General features: G+C 38.4%; 1 protein-coding gene across 1 annotated transcript in view; it reads left to right on the top strand.

The window, feature by feature from the left end:
* IL1RAPL1 (interleukin 1 receptor accessory protein like 1) overlaps nt 1–23,552 on the top strand; it is a 1,773,934-nt gene that overhangs the window by 2,471 nt on the left and 1,747,911 nt on the right. The window lies entirely within an intron of this gene.

Raw genomic sequence — 23,552 nt, 5'->3', positions numbered from 1 at the left:
TGTCTGTCCAGGCAAAGTCTGCCAACTTTGGAAGACCTTTTTGATTTTCTGGTTGAAGACCAAGTCATAGTAAATTACAATCACCACACGACATTGGAAAAAGGTTCCTATGTAATTTGATTAATCTTATAGATTAAGGGCAAGTTGAAATTTTCTAAAGTTTTTAGGTTGTAAAGGTGACAAAAGCCTGTTCTGTTTCTCATATCGACATGATACAGTTTGATCCTCTATAGCTTAAAATGGCTGCAAGCTGTGAATGATAATGACGAAGCATGTACTTTTAATGTAATCTGAATTAACACCTTTCTTGCTCCATTTCCAAGCTTAAGTTTCCAAGCTTAATTCATGTTAATTGAGAGATGCTTATTTTTGAATTACAATGTATGAAAATCTGAAGAACTTCTTGAATGTTATGGGTTGCACATAGCATAGGCTACTAGTCCATTTAGATGTAGATGGCACATGGAGGAAGAGCAGATGTCAGGTGCTACAATACCTTGAAGAATTATGTCCACTTTTGAAAGATGGATGCCCCATAAGAGCTCTTTGTCTGATATTCCATGTTAAATGTGATAATGAAGGATACTATCTTTACCCAAGCATGATTAATGACATGTCTAAAATAGGAAAGGAATAACCAGAGACTAAGTTCGCCAGAGTGAATGCTGTAGAAGTATGTGAGAGACAATTGAATTGAGCATGGGAAATGTAGAATTGTGAAGTTATTTTAGAAAACATAAAAAGATCATGGCACTGCTAACCTGCGTTATAAGCACATTTCAAAGCAATGGTAGTCGGTTTTAGAAATGAGAGCAGTGTGTTTCTGAAGGCTTCTGAAGGTTAGGCTTTTACTGCTGGGTCTTGCCACTGGTTATCATTCAAATGAGTGCACTGGCATGCTGCAGATGGAACAGACCTTATTGTAGAACAAGGCTTACTTGGACTACCAATAAAATGGCCAGGATTAAACCTTGTTTGGTGATGTAAACAGTAGCAGCTTTTACAGTCTGGGGAATATGGTATGAAATGCAAATCAGAACATGTGCCATACTCTAGATTCCATATTATAGACTGTGTGTACAGTATGTAGCATACATTGCTGCCATCTTCATATATATTGTTTCTATATAGATCTTTCAGCTGAAGTCTTATATTCCTGTTAAACTGCAAATACCTGCAATGTGTTGCTTGCGGTCTATATATGTATGATGCTTGCCTCTTGTTCCCCATCCTTCAGGCATCAGAATAGGACTTTAGCTGCAGTACTGTATTTATTGCCTTCAGTGTGAAGCATGCTTTAATACAGTTCTATTTCACCTTACAGAGCTTTTTTTTCTTTTTCTTTTTTTTTGGTTTTATGCGCTTGTTAAACCACTATGTTCTTACGGGAGCAAGAGTATCCTTGAGCTCACCAAGGAAAGATAAAACAATTGGTAGAGTGCTATAATGAGAGATACAAGAATGCGTTTTTTAAATCTACTGTATGTGGATTTTATTAATAATGGCATGCAGTTTCCAGACTTATATTCCAGAGTGCAGGGTGGCATTTCCATTGTTATTTTCAGTTATGGCATAGCTAACATTTCCTGGAATCATTTATAATTATATCTACACTGACAGCCTATAAGGCTATTTCTCATTGTTGTGGGTAAAAATGTAATTGGATTTTTGAGGCTTGTTATACAATGCTGCTTGTTAACCCTTCCTGATATTAAGAAAAAAAGCTGTTCTTTTATTCAAAGATGTCCTTGCAAGTGTAACACATTTAAAGCTGTAGTAAAGTTTGGAAAAAAAAAAAAACCTTTCTCTTACAAGTAAAGGGCATAATGTGCTAGTATGCATCACATACTAGATCATTATGAAAGACTTACCTTAAAGTAAAGTCCTCCGGTGGCTTGGTGGCACCTCTGCAGAGGTTTCCATTTTCACCTGGTCTTTCTTCCGGGTTTGTGGGCTCCGGCTGTTTGAATGGTCAAGCCACAATATTGTCACTTCCGTTCATGGTCACAGGAGCTGTGATAGCCACAGCTTTCTGAATGGATGGCATACTCAGTGACGTCACAGGCTGCAGAAGTAGTGAATATCTCCTAAACGATGCATGTTTAGGAGATATTCCTTGTACCTGCAGGTAAGCTTCATTATAAGCTTACCTGTAGGAACAAGCCATCAAGCTGTGTTTATTACCGCTTTAAAGCTGAACTAAAGGCAAACAGAGAAGTACACAGATGAATTACATACTTAAGAGATGTTTTATCTGCCAAAGGACTGGTATTTCTTTCCATCCAGTCCTGAGATTTACACAGATCTGTAACAGGGCTCAGCCTTGTCTGGATGGACAGGAGACATTTTTTCTGCTGAAGTTGTAGTGTCAGTAAATCCCCCAAAAATATTCTCTATAATAAATGTGTAAAATATTGTGTGGCTTTTTTCTTTATACATTGACTTTATATGAAAATACCCACTGATGCTTCCAGTGACTTCTTACTGGTTAGTGGTGGTAATGATCTTCAGGATCATCTATTGTCTGCAGTGTTGCCATTGCTTGGGTGTATGCTTTTGGTGTCTATAGCTTAAGCCGGCCAGAGATGGATCAAAGTTTGGCCAGTTTAGTAGGGACCTGACAAAATTTGATCCATCTATGGGCAGGTTGGTTGCACAGAAGTTGATCTCTTGAGTGATTTCTGGACAACCAGCCTGTCAGGGTTTTTGTGAATGATCTGCGCCACTGGCTATAGTTGGTAGCACTGATCATTTTATTCTGCCGACGAGGAAGTCTCCCTGCTGGCAGAATGCAATAGTGCTGTATTGGTGGCCAGGTTGGTGAATGGGACCGACCTGCCTTGTTGTGAATTGTAATAACAGAATGAGTCACTGTGTGAATGGAGTCTACTGGGACTGGTAAGAGTGTTTGATTGACAGTGGTGCCATAACTCCAACCATATCATTACAGTGGTTTCCGAGCACCTTCTGCATTTTCATCTCCTAGCCTTCCAAGTTGTGTGGAGAATAGGGGACAGAGCGGTCCTCTGACTGTAAATAAAAGCCCTCATGAAAGGCACAATAAATTAACGATGAAAAGTTTTACAATATCCTTAGTGGTAGTGCCAGGTGTGTAATCACCAATTTTACTGCTTTTGCATTTACAAGCAAATGAAAGTATGCCTAAAGGCCAAACTTTTTTTTTTTGTTTTGGATAAGGTATTGAAATATTAGAACACCACTTAGGTTTTTATTGTTGTCTGTGCCCCTTAAGGCCCCCTTCACACTGTCGGCTCTATGGGGTCCATCTGTTAGTTTTTCAGGTGGAACAGATCGGACCATCCATAGACCTCTATGGATCGGCAGGTGTCAGTGGACAAGTGCATCTGATCCGATCCTGTATGCCAAAAAACAGACAGATGTGGATCCGTGCCCCATCTGTCTGATGAATCGGAACGGATGACAGTCGGGTGGAAATGGATAGGCAGTCCGTTTCCATCTGACCACCTTTTAGAAGACAGTTGGCTGTGTCTGTGTCCACTCTGCAGCAGCGGAGCGAACACAGACCTGTCATCCACCTGCTCAGCGGGGATTAGAGGAGAGATCCCCCGCTGAGCAGGTGGATCCACTGACAGGTCTGCCTTGTCTGAAAGGGGCCTTAAGGAGATTCTCCCTCTCTATTTGTTATGGTTAAGTTTATCATCAAACATGAAAGTGAAACAAAATCCCACATTTTGGGTTCTCAGGAATAGAAGGGAAATCTTCCAGTGGGACACTAGTTCTAGTGACCCAGATAACAACCCAGTATTCTTGCACTTTGGAGAAATGTTCTTTCATTTCCTGGCAATGGGACAAGATGTGAAGAGAAATCTACCCAATGGAACACAGATGGCAAAAAACTCCAAACTGACACGGGTTATAACGCTTGTTTATTCTATTCAGAATTTTAAAAAGGTTTTACTTTTAGTGCTTCAAGTAACATATACAGGTCTGTATGTATATACCAATGGAATAAATAGAGAGGCTGAACATTGAAAAGCTCATCTCTATTACTCTGTTCTCTCCTCCTATCTCCACCACTGCATGCATCTTTGTGGTGCTTCTTCCTCACCTTTCCTAAGCTCTGCTGTACAAAATGTACAGTAGACTGCTTGAGACTGATATTAAGTCAGATTCAAGTTCTTACACTTCTTGCATATAAAAACATATTTAATGATATAGTAGACTAGGTTTGAATACTGTATGTGAAAGTTGGGAATGCATGCACAATCATGCATGTTTCCAGCCCACACAAAAACATGCTGCTCTTTAGCAGGTACACTGGGGTGCCATTAACTCTAACTGGCACTCCAATGCATCAGCATCTGCATAGATTTTCTTGCACATGAAACTGCATGGGCTTACAGCACTATGCAGTTCCACAAGGCTCATGTTTAAAAGAGGGTAATCGACTTCTTTCCCCACGTTTCTCGTGGGTACAGTAGGCTATTGAAATGAATGGGCTGCTGTACCAGTGACATGAGAGCTCAAATGTGCTTGTATATATATGAATCTAGGCTTACTGGTTACAAAGCTAATTTCATCTGTGCCTTTTATATCTGCCTAGAGTTCAGCTTTAAAGCATGTTTGACATACAGTATATTATACATTTTGCATAATGGGGGAAGGAGGGTGGCACTGAGTGCACTTAGAAAACAGTATATATTGCATATTTTCTTATTTAATGCATGGAGAGGCTCCTTAAACTCAGGACCCTTCATTCACTATATCTGGTCTCCCACAGTACACAGAATGTGGAAATGCAATTATGTTATTAAATATAAACTGCTAAATACCTTTTCTCATCATCAGTTAGCGCAGTCTTGTGACTTCTATCAGTGTCCAGCAGAGCACTGCTTAAAGCTTGTAGGAGGAGTTTTCTTTCAGCTCTAGGAGGATGCAGAATTCCTGACCCTCTGTTTGGACAATGCTGATTGGCCCTGTGCTGATCACATACACTCTCCCAAGAAAAAAAAAAAAAACCTCTCTAGCAATACACACCAAACTGAGACATGTGTAGAGTGACCCTACACAATATGTCTTATCAGGAGATAAGAGGGGGGCACTGGAAGAAGGGGAGAATCAGAGAAGTCAGGATCAAACAGCCTTTTTACACAATGTAGAGGATTAACCCCTTAGGTTCCACAGTGAGTATCAAGCATACTTTACTGCATATACAGACTGATTTTACTGTTGTGGGTTTAGTAACACTTTAAGGATTGCTGTAACTAATGAGTGATAGTTGTTCCCATACTTGAGTTGTTCAAGTGGTATAGCTACAAATGTGTGCAGTTACTGAATGTTTTATAGACAACATGCTAATGACTCAAATTGTAACATTTTCCAAAGAACTCAATAACATCTCATTGTATATTTAATTACAGCATAATTTATTTTTGTGTCCCTGCCATACATTTTTACATTTTGTATAATGCAAATTGATTTAAATAATCCATATACTGGAAATGATTTTACTGATCCAGGTTTCCACATTCTTATGCAGATTTTTAGGTATCATGTGAAATGTGGAGTGTTGATGTTGGCTTCCAGTTTCCATGAGTCTTTTAGATCATACAGTAGGTTGCCCCCTATACTATAATATAGTGCTGCATTTTATGAGATCATTTTAACATTTGAACAATCTTGCAGGACAACTGCACCTTTATTTTAAAAATAATATTTTAATGAGCCTAGAACACTTATTAAATCAGCAATATAAAAATGCTTTGCCTTTTTTCACTCATCAAATAGGATTTTGCTATGGTCTACCTATCTTACAGAGGTGCTATACTCATGTACTCTCCAACTATGGAACATCTGGGAGCTCTTTCACTGGTCTTAGCATTTTTATTTGGTTTTGTTCCGGGTTTAGGGTATTTTGCCTCCTTCATTGGTTGTGTGAGGATGACATAACTCCTGCATGTGCATCTTGTCAGATGCTGAAATTATACACTCAGCACAGGATAGTACTTCCTATATACTCATCCCTCTACAGGAGCCTGGATGGTCACTTAGTTATGATGTATGCAGCCACCATTTTGGCAAAAACTTAATATATGTAGAAAAAGAGTATAGCATTTGTAGTGCTGATTTAAATCTGTACTCTGGGATATATGTAAAGGGGTTCTGTTATTGCCATTAGATACTGTATGTACATATGAAAGCTGTTTATCTTTTTTCAATACAACTTCACGATTCAGCAGATAAATACCTTCAATAAATGTGTGACTTCATTATTCTATTGATGAAAAAACTGGCACAATTAGAAAGAGGCATGGGGCCAGGATATATCATGAAGGTAGATATATCACATAGGCTCTCTGTGCAGTGCCATTATGAGAAACTACAATTCCCATCATGGAATAGGCATTGAAGTTGTAAATGGGTGGCATACTGTGTGGATGGGTGTGATGGACGAAGAGACTTCTGGTTCATCAGTCAAACCATTACATCATGTTGGATGGGACAGACCAAGAGACTCTTGTCCTATCAATCAATCAATCAATCAATCAATCAATCAATCAGGGAGTTTGAGATGCCTGGCTTTTCCCACTACAGTGATTGGCAATATATTTACATTGTCACTCAATTCTACTAAGAACTATGGAGGGGACTGGTGGCTGGGAAAATCACATGCATAGCTGCCACTGGTCATAGTCAAAAGGAATGCAAGAGACTGAGAGACTGAGAGTTGATGCTACTTACACATTCAATGTAAGGTTACTCTGCAGGTGGTAATCTCTTTATCAAAAGGGGACTATCTTGCACAAAGGTCTAAAATTAACTTTACAAAATGCATGGTATTTCTATCTGAATTTCAGCTTCAATAAGTGAGTTCATTGTAGCACTGATTTGAAAAAAAGGCAGTTTTCCTTTAATTGCTATAGTTCATCTTGCCTTCCAAGCATAAGAAATTCTAAAACACCTTTATCTGTATAAATTCTAGTGTTGTGGATTATAATAATTTGATGCAATTTTTTATATTTATACATATTTATATGTTTATTATATATTATTGTAGTATTTTATATTTTTTAGATAGTTATATTATATATATATATATATATATATATAAAATCTTTACATATACATGTGTTTGTATCTCCTGAATCATACAAGCCTAATTAAATCAAAATGGTGCAACGTACAACAAGCCCTAGCAACCATTACAGTATATCATTTCTTAACGGTACTGACCCAAGTAAATTGAAATCTGATTGGTTACTATGGAATACGTTCCCATACACATTCTCTGTTCTTCTTTTTACTTCTTTACTAAATACACTTGTTATAGTCCTATTTCCAGCTTCTGCTTTCCATTTGTTATATGCTGTGTCATTACAGTTGTCAAGAATGTCACTTTACCTTAACAATGTCAATAATTATTAAAATGAAGGAGTATACAGCACCTACTTTTCCATGCAGTGCCATAATGCTGAGACACTGGGGATGGTTACTAAAAATACAGATAGCTCACATAATTATTAAAGTGAAGCTATGTTCACCTTAAAGAGGACCCCCCCTCCCAAAGCTGAAAAAGCCTAGGTTCATGCAACTCTGCACGCTGGACTATAAACAACTTCAACTCATACATAAAAGGAAAGATTTATTTGTGTATTTACATTTTTTTTTATTCCAATTCTTGGAATTCAGAGGCACTAGTGACATAGTCACTGCCAAGGCCTTGCATCTACATCATCAATTGCACTACATCGTGCAGCTGAACAAAATTATGCAAAATCTCATGGCATCTTGGGGAATATACATTTTTAACAAACTGCTCCAGATCTCATATAGTGCTTGTACGCATGTGCAAGATTTGGAGCAGGCATCATCAGTGGGTCAGCACAGAAAATGAATGAAAATAACAGCCTCCTTACTTTTTTTGTAGGGATTTCTGACCCAGTGGCGATTGGGGAAAAACAAGAAGAAAAAGGCAGATTCCAGGGTGCTAGGTGTAATTTTGGACTCTGAAGTCTGATTTTGGTCCCACATCCAATCACTTTCCAAAGCTTTCCGTCTCAACCTCCACAACATCTCCAAAATACACCCCTTCCTAACCAATGACACCACAAAGCTCCTAATTCCCTCCCAGGTTATCTCTCACCTCGACTACTGCAACTCCCTCCTCATTGGCTTACCTTTACATCTCAAAATACCAACCAAATTGCTCTCTTCATTCCTTCCAAGACCTCCTGCTCTCTAGTTCCCCTGTCACCTCCTCCCATACTCACCTGCAGGACTTCTCCCAAGCCTCTTCCATCCTATGGAATTCCCTACCCCAATCTGTTCAACTATCTCCTACTCTGTCCACTTTTAGGTGATCCCTGAAAACTTTTCTCTTCAGCGAAGCCTATCCTTTCTCCATAACAAACATGCATTTTCTCCATTCCCCGCAGTTATTACCTTTTGTATCACTTGACCCTCCCCTTTTATATTGTAAACTCTAACAAGCAGTGCCCTCTGATTCCTCCTGTATTCAATTGTAATGTAACTGTACTGTTCTCACTCACATTGTAAAGCACTGCACAAAATGTTGGTGCTATGTAAATACTGTATAATAATAATAATAAAAAAATAATCCCTACATTTAATTTTATTAGGTTTCCTTGAGAGATGTCATTAATGTAGTCAGGTTTATTAAGGAGGTGATAGGGGGTCCCTTTAAATTCCCATGTATGTGTACAGAGAACTCTATATTGCCCTGCTCATAACTGACTGATTGACATGGCAGCAGCTTTGCTTTATTCATTACAGTGAAATTCTCATTAAGTAAATCAGTTCTATACTCTCAGCATTCCATATTGATCATAATAGTGACATTACCAGTGATCTCTGCATATGAAAGCAATGGAAATCTAAGTTGTTGCATAGGAGATTTGCCTAGCTTACAGTGTCAATAGTTTCCATTTTGACCTAACTTAACAGTAGCCAGGGAACTGAGCATTTTTCCAACACCATACCATTATCCATGGTACATAAAGGATCTCATTACATCATGAGGCCTGAATTGTTAAAATGCCTGCCAACTAGGCATGTGTGATTTGTTTAGTTACAAATCAAAATTCGGACAAAATTTTTGTTATTCAGAGATTTAGATGTATCCAAATTTCTCAATCACAATAGTAACAAATTTCAGAGTACGCAAAATAAATTATAATGAAACAACCAATTCATTTGTTTAATTCGGATGACATGATTTGATAGTTTGGGCCTTTTGTTAATGTTTTAAGTATCCGGAATAAAATAACGACATAACGAATCATTCAAATTGATTTGGATTAATTTCATGTTTTAATTTGCATTAACAATTTTTATTATAAAAATATGCAGTGAAACAGGCTCTCAATAGTCTTTTTAACATGGAAAAGCTGCACACTATTGCTCAAAACTTCAAAACCTCCCACCACTTCATCACCAGATGGAGGTGTTTCATGGAACACTCTTTTTCACCAGCTGAATTAGCATCCCACATGCAACCGATTCGCTGCTCTAATTGGTACCTGAAAGCTGAACTCACAAATTCTCTAGGTAAACTTAGAGGGAGACTGGCCCCACCCTCACCTAACGGCCAGTCTCCCTCTTTCCTCCCACCCCTCATTCCCCTCAGCCACTTCCTACTGTACCTTTACCCCCTCCCTCCTAGATTGTAAGCTCAAAAGAGTAGGGCCCTCTTACCCCTCGTACGTTGTTTGTTGTTGTTGTACTGTGCCATGTATTGTCCCCCCCTCTATTGTACAGCGCTGAGCAAACCCTTTGGCGCTATATAAACTCGAAGTAATAATAATAATAATAATAAACTTCAAGCGCCCAATATGGCTGATTGGCCGGCCCGTACCCTTTCCTCTCTTCTTCTCCCTCAGGGGACCTCAGATCTATAACTAATATCCAGTAGCCAATAATTGCAAATTGTAAGCCCCATGTTATCAGACAGCTCAGAGTACAGCTTTTGTTTTTACGAACTGGCTTCCACTCCTAGGGAACAACTGATCCAACCTTGCTGTATACTTTGTTCTCTTATGTTTCTCTAACTATGCACAATTCATCTTTTTACAAAGCCTTCTACAAGTTTTTTGCCTACTTGTAGCCCTTCTGGGCGTATGTCTTTTATATATATGTATGTTGTTTGGATTTAAATATGGAAAACCTAATAAACATATCTTTAAAAAAATAAAGAAGAAATGCAGTGCTGTATATATGAAATGGAAACATATTGCAATAAATACAGTAAAGTATAAATGGAAATAAGATGATTCCTAGTTGTGTTTTTGGGTGAGATGGAGGTGGATCTTAATCTGATTCAGAATCTCTGAATCACAACATAACAAATTAATCCAAAATTAAAGTGGTACTAAAGCTAAAACGTTTTTTACCTTAATGTCAATTGCTCCTGCTGCTGTCAATCAAATGCAGTGAGGAGGAAGTGGGGGCTGGGATAAATTCCGCTGTGAAAGTCCATAGACACACAGCTTGGGAGCACTCAGACACTGTGTGCCTCCATAGCAAGCTGCCTGCTATGGGGACACATAAAGAAGAGTAGGAGCCAAAATCGCCATTGGTGGAACTGAGAAGAGAAGCATCGGAGACACTTTGTGTAATACCATTGCACAGAGCAGGTGAATATAACATGTTTGTTATTTTAATTTTAAAAAATGACTTTAATTTTGTTCCATTCATTATATTTGTTACTCCAGTCAATATCATCCAATCAGCTTATTCCATTTCACTTTGTAGTTTGGACTAGCAAGGATGACTAGTGCAAAAGTAATCTCCTGAAATAACAAACTGACACATTAAAATAAATAAAAATGACACATTAAAATTAATATAGACAATCTTCCAAAATAACTTCCAAAATCAAGAATCAATTCGGAACAAAATACAAAAGGAATCCAAATATACTGAGCAAATTTTAAAAATGAATCATTCTGACATAACGTATATGATGAAAAAAAAAGATTTACTTAACGAATAAATCTGAAATGAAACAAAACAATTTTTTTCATTGTGCACTTTTCATTTCCTATAGCTTCCACACAAACGGGCACATTTGTACAAGCATGGCTTAGCAGTAGTTGATTTTTCTGGGTTGCAGCTTTACATATGTTGCCATAAATCAGGGCAAGGTGTTCGTACGGCATTGCCGGAAACTGATTGCCCATTGAACAAACTTACAACCTTTGTTATTCAGGCCATTTAAGTCAAGCATCAGTGTGTAAACGAAGTAACCCACTTACCCCACAGTAGTGGTCTTTTTGTTGCCCTGTTACCATAACTGGAAATTTGTACTAATTGGAATTCCTGAGAATGAGGTTGGAGAAAGGGTGGGTGGGGCTAATAATGCTGAAAGTGATCAAATTGCACTTAAAAGTAGGAGGGGTTTAAATAATGGGTCCAAAGATAATAGTGACAAAGGGGTTGATTTACTAAAACTGAAGTGTGCAAAATCTGGTGCAGTTCTGCATGATAGCCAATCAGCTTCTATGTTCAGCTTGTTCAATTAAGCATTGACAAAAAAAGATGACTGTTTTTTATGCACAGCTGCACCGGATTTACCACTCTCCAGTTTTAGTAAATGAACCCCAATACACAAGCAACAAACAGGCAATTGTGATAATGTGAGAGTAACAAATGGCAGTGGTGGCAATATACGGCAATGATAGTGGCAGTAGTGACAATAAAAAAGGCATGCTCTATACTCCACTCTTACTGCCTCCTCTCCATTGTGGAGCTGCTAGTTCCAGTACAGATTCTGGGATATGTAGTTCTCCATTAAAACTACATGTCCGAGGTAACTGGTATGAAATTTTGGCATTGGCGGGTCAATTTTGGCAAGTTCCCAGAGAGAATATGAGAATAAAACAGTTGTATTTATGCTTTAGTTTTGATCTTGGATGATGTAATAAACATTAACAGCTATGAAATATAGTTTCTACTTTTACTATCGTAATTCAGATACCCTTTAATACCCCATGGCATGCTGAGGCTGTGTCAGATTAGTTAGACTGATAAGGAGATTCAGAAGAAGCTAATGTTCATTGATGGGAGGATTTCAAAACAGCGCTTTACAGAATGAAATAAAACCTGAACTTCTGTCACTGTCACAGCCAAAATTTATATGACTTACCAAGGTAGGAAATTCTAATTTTATAGCAATGTTCTTTTTTTTTCTGCAATCATCAATTTGATAAATCCATTGAAAGAAATCAAAGCAAGAAAATATTATTTAATCTCTTTTTATCATTAGTAAATTGTATGCCACATCAGGCTGCTAATGGTAAGATAATGACCTCGGGGAATAGGCTTGCGTTCCTTTGGTATTGTCACTTGTCATTTTTTTAACAATAACAGCCATTTACTTTAGGTGCTACTGCATAATTAAATAGAATATTTATCCATTCATTATCTATCATTATTTAAGAAGATGTGTGACACTCTTTATCCTTGACCATACTTAATAAGCTCTGTTTATGCTGGGTGGTTTTTCATCTTATCTTTATGTGTTTTATTAATGGAAGCACAGAAAAAACAAATATTGTAAATCAAACAAAAGATAAAATGTAATTTTATTCAAAGTGCTTATCAACCTAAATGAACATTTATTGCTATCTTATCTGACACCAGGGATGTATCTATCACTTCTTGCAGAAGTGTACCTTGAGAATTGCAGACTCAGATTACAACTCTAGTCTTATAACTTGATCATGGTATGTCCATGCTTCCAAAATTAATTAATTATGTTACTATATATCTACCTATGTATATAGGGAAATCAGTGTATGACATCATGGTAATTACTTTGTTACACTGGGGTTGCCGTATAGGATTCATCCATTTTCCAAAGCCTAAAAACAGCTTCTCATCCTGAGTTTGAGATGGTTAATTACTTTCGCTTACCAGTAAGAAATATTAGCTTGTATATAGTCCATTGAAAACATACATTTACAAAAAAAAAGCTAAAACCGCAGCATATTGGTGGTGTTGCACCTTTTAGTTCAGATTCACAGACCACATACCTTTATTATTCTTATTTAGGGCTGGTTTACTCCTGAATTGCACAGGAATGCAGTTCACATTCCTGTGCCATTCTTGAGGAATTTATTGTAGTGTGATTTTGCAGCCCATTCATTTGAATACACTGCTGGGTTACCATGCAACCTGGTGTGCATGGCGTTTGTGATTTGTGTTTGAGATGCCATTACAAAGTATTGGCACTACAGCAGATTGGAAAGACAGTGCGTTTTGAATGCAGTGTCGGAAATGCGCACAGAATGTGCCTTTCTGGAACCATTTCTGGTGCACACTGGCCATTAACCTCCCTAGCGGTCTGATTATGTCCATATTTCTGTGCTCAAAGCAGTAAATTTTTTTGCATGGAAATATGTATTTTTTTTATTGTAGGCCTGTAATTTTTAGGAATAACTCACTGAAATCTGTCCGAACAAGAGTCTAGTAAACATTCCGGGTATGATAAAATTTGAAACACGAAATCATAAATTATAATTTATAATAAATAATCATAAAAAATAATAATATAATATTAATAAATTTAATTCAATAATATAATCAAACCAAAAACACTGAAATTTGAAATATAGCGCCAAGTTCGCACATCACTGAGCAAAGTCGCAAAATCGTTTTCAGTGTCTGATGACGAATTTCCCCACGAATCATTATCACTCAATTCTGCAAGTAGTTCTGATTTACTATCGCTGTTCTCTAGCTGGTCTAAAACCGGTTTTGACCTAAAGGGACGCTTTTTGGACACCATGAAAGTTTCTCAGTTTCCAGGCAGAAATAACGGTACAAATGCAGGCAGGGCACAGGACAAAGCACTCGGGACAAAATGTATGTGAAATGGTTTGATACCGTAATGTTTTACTATGTGATTTTAGTGATTTTAGTGAATGTCACTTTTTGTCATTTTCAAATTTCCCGCCGTTCCGCCACCCGTACGTCCCGACGCTTGCAGGGGACGGAACCCAGATGACAGATGCTGGCATCCGCCGGATTACATTGCCGGGGACACTGCAGGAGGGACATCGCGGGAGCGCAGGACAAGGTAAGTGGAGAACAGATGCCGGAGCAGTGCCGCATGGTATTCCCGAGTGTAGCTCGGGGTTACCGCTTTTGGTACTGAAACTTTACTGGAACTTTAGTCAGAATATTAAGTCCTGATGGATCACTTCAGGCTGGCCCCTTTTGCAGGTATAGCTATGTAAAACACAAAAAATAAGTGCCTATACTATTTAAATTCTAGTACTACATTGTCTCACCCTGCTCTGCACATGCTTAGTTGCTGCAGACAGCCTAAAGATTTACTGTTGCTCGAGGGCTCTGGGCTTTAACAAAATGGCATCCTCTAGCAAGAAGTAACAGAGGCAATGCTGGAGGCAATTTACAGCACACACTAATTTTGGCAGAATAATTATTAATGTGGAATGTATGTTCCTTGCTAAAGAAGATTATTTTTGATCATATTTTTATAGGTAAAGTTGTGCTTTAACGCAGAACTAAACCTACCTATTCTTTACTTTAGAGCAAGCTGCCGTCTCAGTTTCTATTTGATCTGCAGTTGCCATGGTGCTGCACATGTGATTAGTTATGACACCATTTTTTTATGGCTTTGCAGTTTGGTTGACAGCACAAGCAACTGCAACAGTTATCATTCATGGCATGCCTTGTAGCTGTTTTGGGAAACAGTTAAATCAGTGAATTCTACTTTAAATCAGAATGCAAGAACAGAACCATCACCATTTAGAAATCATAAAAAATGAGTGCCAAATATGACTTAAAATACAACTAAAGGGGAAGATATTTCCTTGACTACTCCCAACTCACTCATGTCTTTATGGTCATACTTACAACTCTGACACTTTCTGAATTAATCCAATTTCAAAGCAGCCTATTTCTGTCCCTTGACCTCCTTCAAAAAATGATGTTCCTCTACTGTACCACAAAAGCATTTAATATCGACCATTTATTCATTACTCTCCGACTTGATTTAAACCACTTTCTACCCATCATTAACATCTGGGACTCCAACCACTCAAACCTCCTCTCTTATTAGGATTAGGAAAATATCTGTGTGACAGTTCACAGGGGATCCCTAAATGTATCGACCTAGGAACATAACTATAAGGTCCTCACACATTGGTACACATTTTCTCCACAAAATCTTTCTCCAGGTACCGAACACATGCTGGCATTGTGGTAAAATGGTTGGTACAATTGTCCCACCTTTGGTGGGATTGCCCCATGAATAGCTCTTTTTGGTCACAAGTACATGAAATAATCACAACAGTATCTTCCTACCGCATATCTTTTTCTTCTTTTCAATACTTGATTCATCACTCCACCAACATGGGACATACGTATCATAAGTCACTCGCAGGGGCGGAATGACAACTCATGGGGCCCCTGGGCAATAGGGGATCATAGGGCCCCTGTGTCCTTGCCCAAACTCCAAAAACTCTATGAAAAAGGTACCAGGGGCATCTCATGTGGCCCCCTACTGACCGAGTTTCCAAATGGTCAGTCTACCCCTGGTCACTCGTCATGCACATGATCAATTCTTTCCACCTGTGCATCCCAGTGTTCTGGAAACAAACACGATCTCCCTCCTTGAGAGACTGGTTTATCAGACTTAACAACATGGCAGAGATGGAGGAGCTAATTGCCACGACTTTGGACAGATTAGACAATTACTTAAAAACATGGCTATGCTGGATTTACTTCCAATCCACTGGAGAATACCATAAGGTAATGAATCCACAGAGATATCTTGCCTCATCTCTGGACCTGCAGTTTGGACTTGCATTATCCATCTTATATTGCAAATGCTAATCAAATTCACACTGATTACCTCTTTATTTCTCTACCCCCCCCCCTTTTTTTCTCTCTCAGGAAGCCATCTGTACTTATATCCTAGATCCTCTTTTATCGTACCACCTAACTCATTCCATCTTCCCCACCCTCCCTTCTTTCTAGCCAACTTTTTCCCTTTTTCTTCTTTGATTATTATGTTTTGAAAGCCATATTGATAAATCACAATGGTGACACTCTAGTTTTCATGAGTTTATTTGAATTCTCAAAACAACGTTTCCAATGATCATGTAAATATATGCCAGACTCTTACTAACAGTTATTGTGATATAGATTGCTTTCATTTGGCTCATATCTATTTCTTTTAAGATTTTGAGGCATAAGACAACATTTAAAACAAAAATGTTCTACACGTACACTGGCCTAAAATAGCTGAAGATATACTGCAATTTCTCTATCTATGTTGGACTGCTTGTATTTCAGTTTGCACCGCATATTGAATGTTTTTATGACTGTATGTTACGAATTCTTCAATAAAAGGTTTATGGAAAAAAAAATACAACTGAAGGCAAAACTTTTTTTTTTTTTCAGTTTCGGATTGATTGCAGAGGAATTAGAACACCTGTCAGTTGATATTGCTGTCAGTGCCTCTGTATGGGAAAAAAATGTCAGGTTCCCAGGGCAGGATTTCTCATAGGGCAAACTGTGGTTTTCCTCCATTAGGCGTGGTTCACACTTATGCAGTTTGCTTTTGACCCATTTCTGCAGTGCTTTTTGCAGTGCATTTTTGCACTCGTGTTTTTGATGCATTTTCACACATTTGTTATACTTTTTTTAACCAATTTTTGGGCAGATTAAAAACCGCATAATGCTATTATTGTGAGTTTTAAAAAGTCCCTGACCCTTTCCAAAAATGCAGCAACTGAAAAAAGCATAGATGTGAATATTTCCCATAGGAAGCGATATTAAATGGACTGTAGTGTGTTTCTGCTTGAGATAAGTAAAAGTGGGCGCTAGTTAGTGCCTGCTTTCACTTATCTCATGTGTATTTTACACTTAAAGGGGGAGCTGCCTATATTCAGATTTATTTTATTTCACAAAAATATATTTTTTTAAATATATTTTTAGTATATATTTTGAGTGTTTTTTTTTTTGGTTTGGAGATGGTGCTTTTCCACTTTTAGCTGTAGTGCATTTCTGCAAAAAGCACTAAAAACCCATAGTTATGAACCAGGCCTTACACTGTAGGATTGCTTAGGAAGAAGTGTTTGCAACCAAGACTGAGGGGTAAGGTAATTGATGTACAATGCATTAATTAAATTTCATTTTTCGCTGGAGTTGGGCATAAAAGAGGTGTAGAAAAATAATGGGAGGTGTAAGATGGTGAAGTCTTCGAATCTTTAAAGTGTCACCGGTCTGTGTGTAACAAGCATTTCCTACACCCGTTTACCATCCATCAGTAATCAATGTATCGACTAATTGATTATCTTAACCAATATGTTAACTAATATGTTAGTCAATTGCATTGCTTGCAAATATCAGGCCTTATAGTACTGTAGCCCTGTAAGACCACCATAGTCAGTAAATACAGGATGCTTTCCACAATGACCTTAATAACTTTGCATATTTTACACACACACACACTGTATATACTCATATACTCAGTATACTGTATGTATACAGTGTATGATAGATATTGTATTACTTCAACAATATTCAAGAATCTATCACAATGGTAATATAATACAATATAATATAATATCTATCTTACATACTGAGAAGTGAAATATTACTCATTTTTATACTCTAGTACGGGTGTCGGCAACCCGCGGCTCTTTTTCATCTTTGCTGCGGCTCCGGAGCACACTGCCCACCAGGTGACAGGCAATAGGGTTTCAGTGGTCGGCAAGCCGCGGATCGCAAGCCACATGCGGCTCTTCTGTGTGCCGGGCGCCCGCTCCCCTCCCTCCTCTCGGGCGGCCGCCTCAAAAGTCAGGACTCTTTTAATCCGGCCCACGGAGCGTGGAACATTAGCTGTCAGGATGTAGGCGGGGCAGCCAGGATGTAGGCGGGGCAGCGTGACAAACTCCTCTCACAGTCCGCCCTGAAGACCGGAACATAGCGCGGGAACACAGCGAGAGGAACGCGCGGAGCAAAGGTAAGTGAATTGAGACAATATGGGGAATTAATTACTATAGGGGGGATGAATTACTATGGGGGATGAATTATTATATGGAGGATTAATTACTATGGGGGATGAATTACTATGGAGGATGAATTACTATATGGGGGATGAATTACTATGGGGGATGAATTACTATGGAGGATGAATTACTATATGGGGGATGAATTACTATGGAGGATGAATTACTATATGGAGGATGAATTACTATATGGGGGATGAATTACTATGGAGGATGAATTACTATATGGGGGATGAATTACTATGGAGGATGAATTACTATATGGAGGATGAATTACTATATGGGGGATGAATTACTATGGAGGATGAATTACTATAGGGGGGATGAATTACTATGGGGGATGAATTACTATATGGGGGATGAATTACTATGGGGGATGTATTACTATATGGGGGATGAATTACTATGTGGGGGATGAATTACTATATGGGGGATGAATTACTATAGGGGGGATGAATTACTATATGGGGGATGAATTACTATATGGGGGATGAATTACTATGGGGGATGTATTACTATATGGGGGATGAATTACTATGTGGGGGATGAATTACTATATGGGGGATGAATTACTATAGGGGGGATGAATTACTATATGGGGGATGAATTACTATGGGGGATGAATTACTATATGGGGGATGAATTACTATGGGGGATGAATTACTATATGGGGGATGAATTACTATATGGGGGATGAAGCTAACTGCACGATCCTGTATATAGCATTAAGGTAAGAAACAATATATGCAGTGTCGGATTTGTTTTAAATGTTGCAATGGTTTTGCGGCTCCCAGTCTTTTTTTTCCCTTCGGAAACGGGTCCAAGTGGCTCTTTATGTCTTAAAAGTTGCAGACCCCTGCTCTAGTAGAAGGTATAGAGTTTTAGATAGCAAAGCAGACAGCGTCTTGCACTTTATTTTCTTTGCTTTTGGAGAAAAGCAATTAATTGGGTTTAGTCCATTTGCTGCTGTTTTTCTGTGTAGCGAGAGCAGGTGGATAGTATATTATTCTAGATTTCCAAGGCAGTTTTGCAATCTGTCTGTCTTCTCAGATATCAACAAGCAGCAGAAACCACTGCCGCTTTCACTTCCGATTGTGTGACTTTTGTGTACAGGGACAATGAGAGGGTTGTGCTCTTTTCTGAGGGTCAAGTGAAAGTGAGCTAGGACACAGACCACCGTGCTAAACAATTTAAAGAGACCTTGTCACTAACTTTCAAAGTTACAGTCAAAAGCACAGAAAAATCAAGTATTTTAATGATTTTCTTAAAAAAATTTTACTCACCTAAAATATACCTGGGAATTTTACAGCTTCGGGAGGAGTTGATCTCCTAGCACAGTCACGGTTCTCCTGCATGTCGTAGCCTTCTCCTTTACATGGTATTTCTAATTACTGTTTTCTCTTCTCTGTCCCTACCCTCACCTTTTATGCAGCAGTTGGGGGAGGAGAGATGGGGAAAACCATACAGTCCTGTTGCCCAAGCTGTAGCCTGGGAGCCACATGCAGTCCTTTGGCACTTTATGTGCAGCTCTCTTGGACCCTGCAGACACTAATCTGTGTTTCCCTATTGCCCTGTTATATCAGCGATTTCAAGCAGGCTGATGTTTTATGTCTGCAGTCTTTGACTGTCTCTTGAAGCATAACCCCAGTCTCCAACAACTCTTACAGCATATCCACAGTCCCTGACCATCTCTTGTCTGCAGTCTCTGACTATGTCCTGTACCATGTTTGCAGTCTCTGACCATCTCTTATGTCATGCCTGCAGTCTCTGACCATATCCTGTACCATGTCTGCAGTCTCTGACCGTCTCCTGTATCATGTCTGTAGTATCTGACCATTTCTTGTATCATGTCTGCAGTCCCTTATCATTACTTGTATCATGTTGGCAGTCTCTAACCATTTATAGTGTCATGTCCACAGTCTATGACCATCTGCTGTATCATGCCTGCAGTCTCTAACCATTTCTTATATCATGTCCACAGTCTTTGATCCTCTCCTTTACCATGTCCATCTCTGACCATCTCTTATATTGTGTCCACAGTCAATGACCAACTCTTGAAACAAAGGAAGAAACACAGTGCCTCTAAGTGTAGACTGTGATGCAAGTTTAATGGTTAAAAAGTAAATAGGCAACTCACATGTTCATGATAAATTACAGGCTCATCATTAACATGGATGCTCAGTCCACTTCAGTGCCAAGATGGTAAGCCACTGTGAAATATAGGACAGTAGGATGGTGGGGAGAGGTCAGGGTGGAGTAGACCACCGGGATGTACCGGGAGGCATAAAACAGTAATTGAATTAATAAATAAGTATATATATATATATATATATATATATATATATATATACATATATATATATATATATATATATATATATATAAAACATCCAGAAGTGACAAAAGCGGCATACACTAGTAACAATGTATGGTAAAGTATATCATCATGGGAATTCATATAAAATAACATATGCAATGGGGTGGCTGATATCATGAACATGATAGATATATGGTAATGATAAAAAGAGGAAACTAAATAATGATATGTCATGTATTAGGTGTCCTGTAAGAATGCTGTAAATGAGGAAATTAACATTATAAAGAATAGAAAGGATGAAAAAAATGCAAATTAAAATGTGCACACACACACAATTATCTGTGTATGCGTACGTGTATATGCCAAAAATAGAAAAAGATTATATTATAAAAAATATTTTAGGAGGGTTTATGAAGCAATGCATTGTTGATTATGTAAAGGGTAAACACAGTAACAATATGAGACAGAAATAAGGAAAAAGGGGAGAAATCTGGCATATACATGTGTGGAAACCAATATGCATGTGAAATTAAACTAGCATTAATACAGGATGTACAATGGGGTACTTACTAAAAAACTGACCACTCACTAAATTTAAAGGATATATGTTGATATGTATTGCCTAAAGATGGTGGCAGTAATGGAGAAAACAAGGATAAAATAACTGTTATAGTGTGGTCACTATTTCCAGTTCCTCATTAAGGCCAGCTGGAAACAGAATGTCTAAGGCATGGATCCAGAAGGTTTCCCTCCGACAGAGCTTGTGGAAGCACTCTGCCTCAGGGAGATCAGGAGGCATAGCCTTAATAACCCAAACCAGAAGTCCAGTGGTGGATTTTTTATGGGCCTCTAAAAAATGTCTGGGAAATGTTAATCTTTCTCTCCTTCGATGAGGTGATGGTGCTCCCCAAATCTGGTGTGAAGGATCCTAATGGTGCGACCCACATATAGAAGACCACATGGGCATGTGAGGCAATAGACTACAAAACTGGATGAACAATTATAAAAGTCATTCAGCTTGTAGTCTTTACCTTTAACACTAAAATATTTTTTATTGACGCCACCGCTCAGAATCCTACAGCGGGCCACCACAGCGCAGTACATCTTGGTGGTCTCCTCCACCTTGACCACTCCCCACCATCCTACTGTCCTATATTCCACAGTGACTTACCATCCTGGCAATGAAGTGGACTGAGTTGCCTACTTACTTTTTAACCATTAAACATGCATCAAAGTCTACACTTCGAGGAACTGTGTTTCTTTCTTTTGTTTCTTCCATATTAGAGTCTGCTTCACTCTACCACAGCCTGCCCTGATATTCAGACTGTTCCATCCCCTTCTCCACCATTGGATTTCTACTGCTGGATTCATTAAGACTCTCTATGGACTTTTGGTATGCAGGTTCCATGCTCCTATGATTTCTTTGTAATCTTTGACTATATCTTATTTTGTGTCTGTTGTCTCTGACATTGAATATTCACTGAATTTTATGTGCAGCCCTTTAGTGACATTGTGGGTCACACTTGAGGCCCCCATATCAAGAAAGTTGACCACCTTTGCTATAGAGTATCACTTGAGTGACAGCTCTGAGTCTGCTGTGGCTGATAGTGGTGCCTCGCAGCAGTCTCAGGTCATCTGAACATCTGCACAAGTGATCTTATGTTGAAAGGAATGGTGGCTGCAGGGTCTTTTAAATTGTTACAACACTATAAATGTTAAATACTTTATAGACAGTAATAGTGAAGGTCATGACCACTGCTGATTTTCAACATTTTCTCATTTTTTCTGTTATATGTTAACAAACATTTTGGGCCCATTCATATCTAGGAGATCAGTTGAGGTGCTTTAAAGTGGGAGTAAACCCACTTTTGTATCTTTTACCTACAGGTAAGCTTACAATAAAGCATGCCCATTTAGGAGATATTCATTCTTTTTGTCTGCTGGCACATGAGCTCTGAAGGAACCCGTGCCATTCCTTCAGAGCACGGTGCCGTGTCCTGAGACTCCCACGCGCATGTGCGGGAGTGACATCAGTGCAGCTTGGCCAGTCCAACGTTCAGGACTCACGAACCCAGAAGGAAGACCAGGGCTGAAGATGGAAGCCTCTGCAGAGAGGACATCACACCGCTGGAGGGCTTCATTTTAAGGTAAGTCCTGAATAATGTGCTAGTATGCAATGCACACTAGCACACTATGACATTACTTTTCAAGGGATTTTTAGATTTTTTTTCTCCAGCTGCAGTTTACTACTGCTTTAGCAGCATGATATGTCATAGTCATACGTTAACGTGCATTGCGTTGAGGCAACCCATTCATTGAAATGAGTTGCAAACGCACCAAAATTGACAAAACATTAGATGAATATTATATTTTTAGATGCAGTGCACCGCAACCTGTGTGAAAAGGAGATTAGTGCTTTGGCTCCTTGCTGAAGGCTTCATCATTTTAATTTGCAGTACTTCATATTTACTTACTTTTTTTTACCCCGACAAATAGAAAGAAAGAAAGAAAATATGTGCAAAACCGTTATAGACCTCTGCCCCTACTGCTGAGTTTGTACAGCTGATAGGAACAAGGGTAAATCAATACAATCACAAAATCAGCTGTTACAACTGTAATTTAGATTATCATGGTAAGATTGACAGCAGCAGCAGCAAAGACAAATACTTTTTTTTTTGCTTCTTTTTTTCTCCTTAAAATGTTGTGGTGGACAGATTTTTTTTTGTTCTAGAATCAATAACAGTTTTTTTACTATCATTAAAATAGAACTGTGTAGGTTCTAAATGTAGAGCTTTATTTTTTTTAAGTGAATATTCCATGAGATCCATTGATTGCTACAGGCTTACTCACTAAGGCACTGCAAAGAGCAAATAAATTGTGCAAAAAGCAGTGACCTATAACAACCAAAAAACTGACATTTAATTAGTTCCTGTGATCTATTACCGTTTGCACACTTTGATTATTGCATTTGTATTGCCTTAACAAGCCCATGTGTCTTTTTTTTTACTACATAAAGCCTTTAAGGACAGTACAAAAACAGTAGTTTTATGCTAAGAGATCTATTCTATAACAACTGATGTGGCTAAAGTAAACCGGCTGCTATTTGATCAGAAATAAATGTCATGATAAGAATATGGACGCTCCATCGCTGATTGGTTCTTGAAGACTTTTGCTCTAGGGTTGTCATT

The sequence above is a fragment of the Staurois parvus genome, unplaced genomic scaffold (assembly GCF_062004578.1).
Source record: "Staurois parvus isolate SC_StPar_1 unplaced genomic scaffold, SC_StPar_1.0 ptg000145l, whole genome shotgun sequence".
In the NCBI taxonomy this organism is placed as follows: Eukaryota; Metazoa; Chordata; class Amphibia; order Anura; family Ranidae; genus Staurois; species Staurois parvus.
This window is presented reverse-complemented; position numbering and strand designations above follow the sequence as displayed.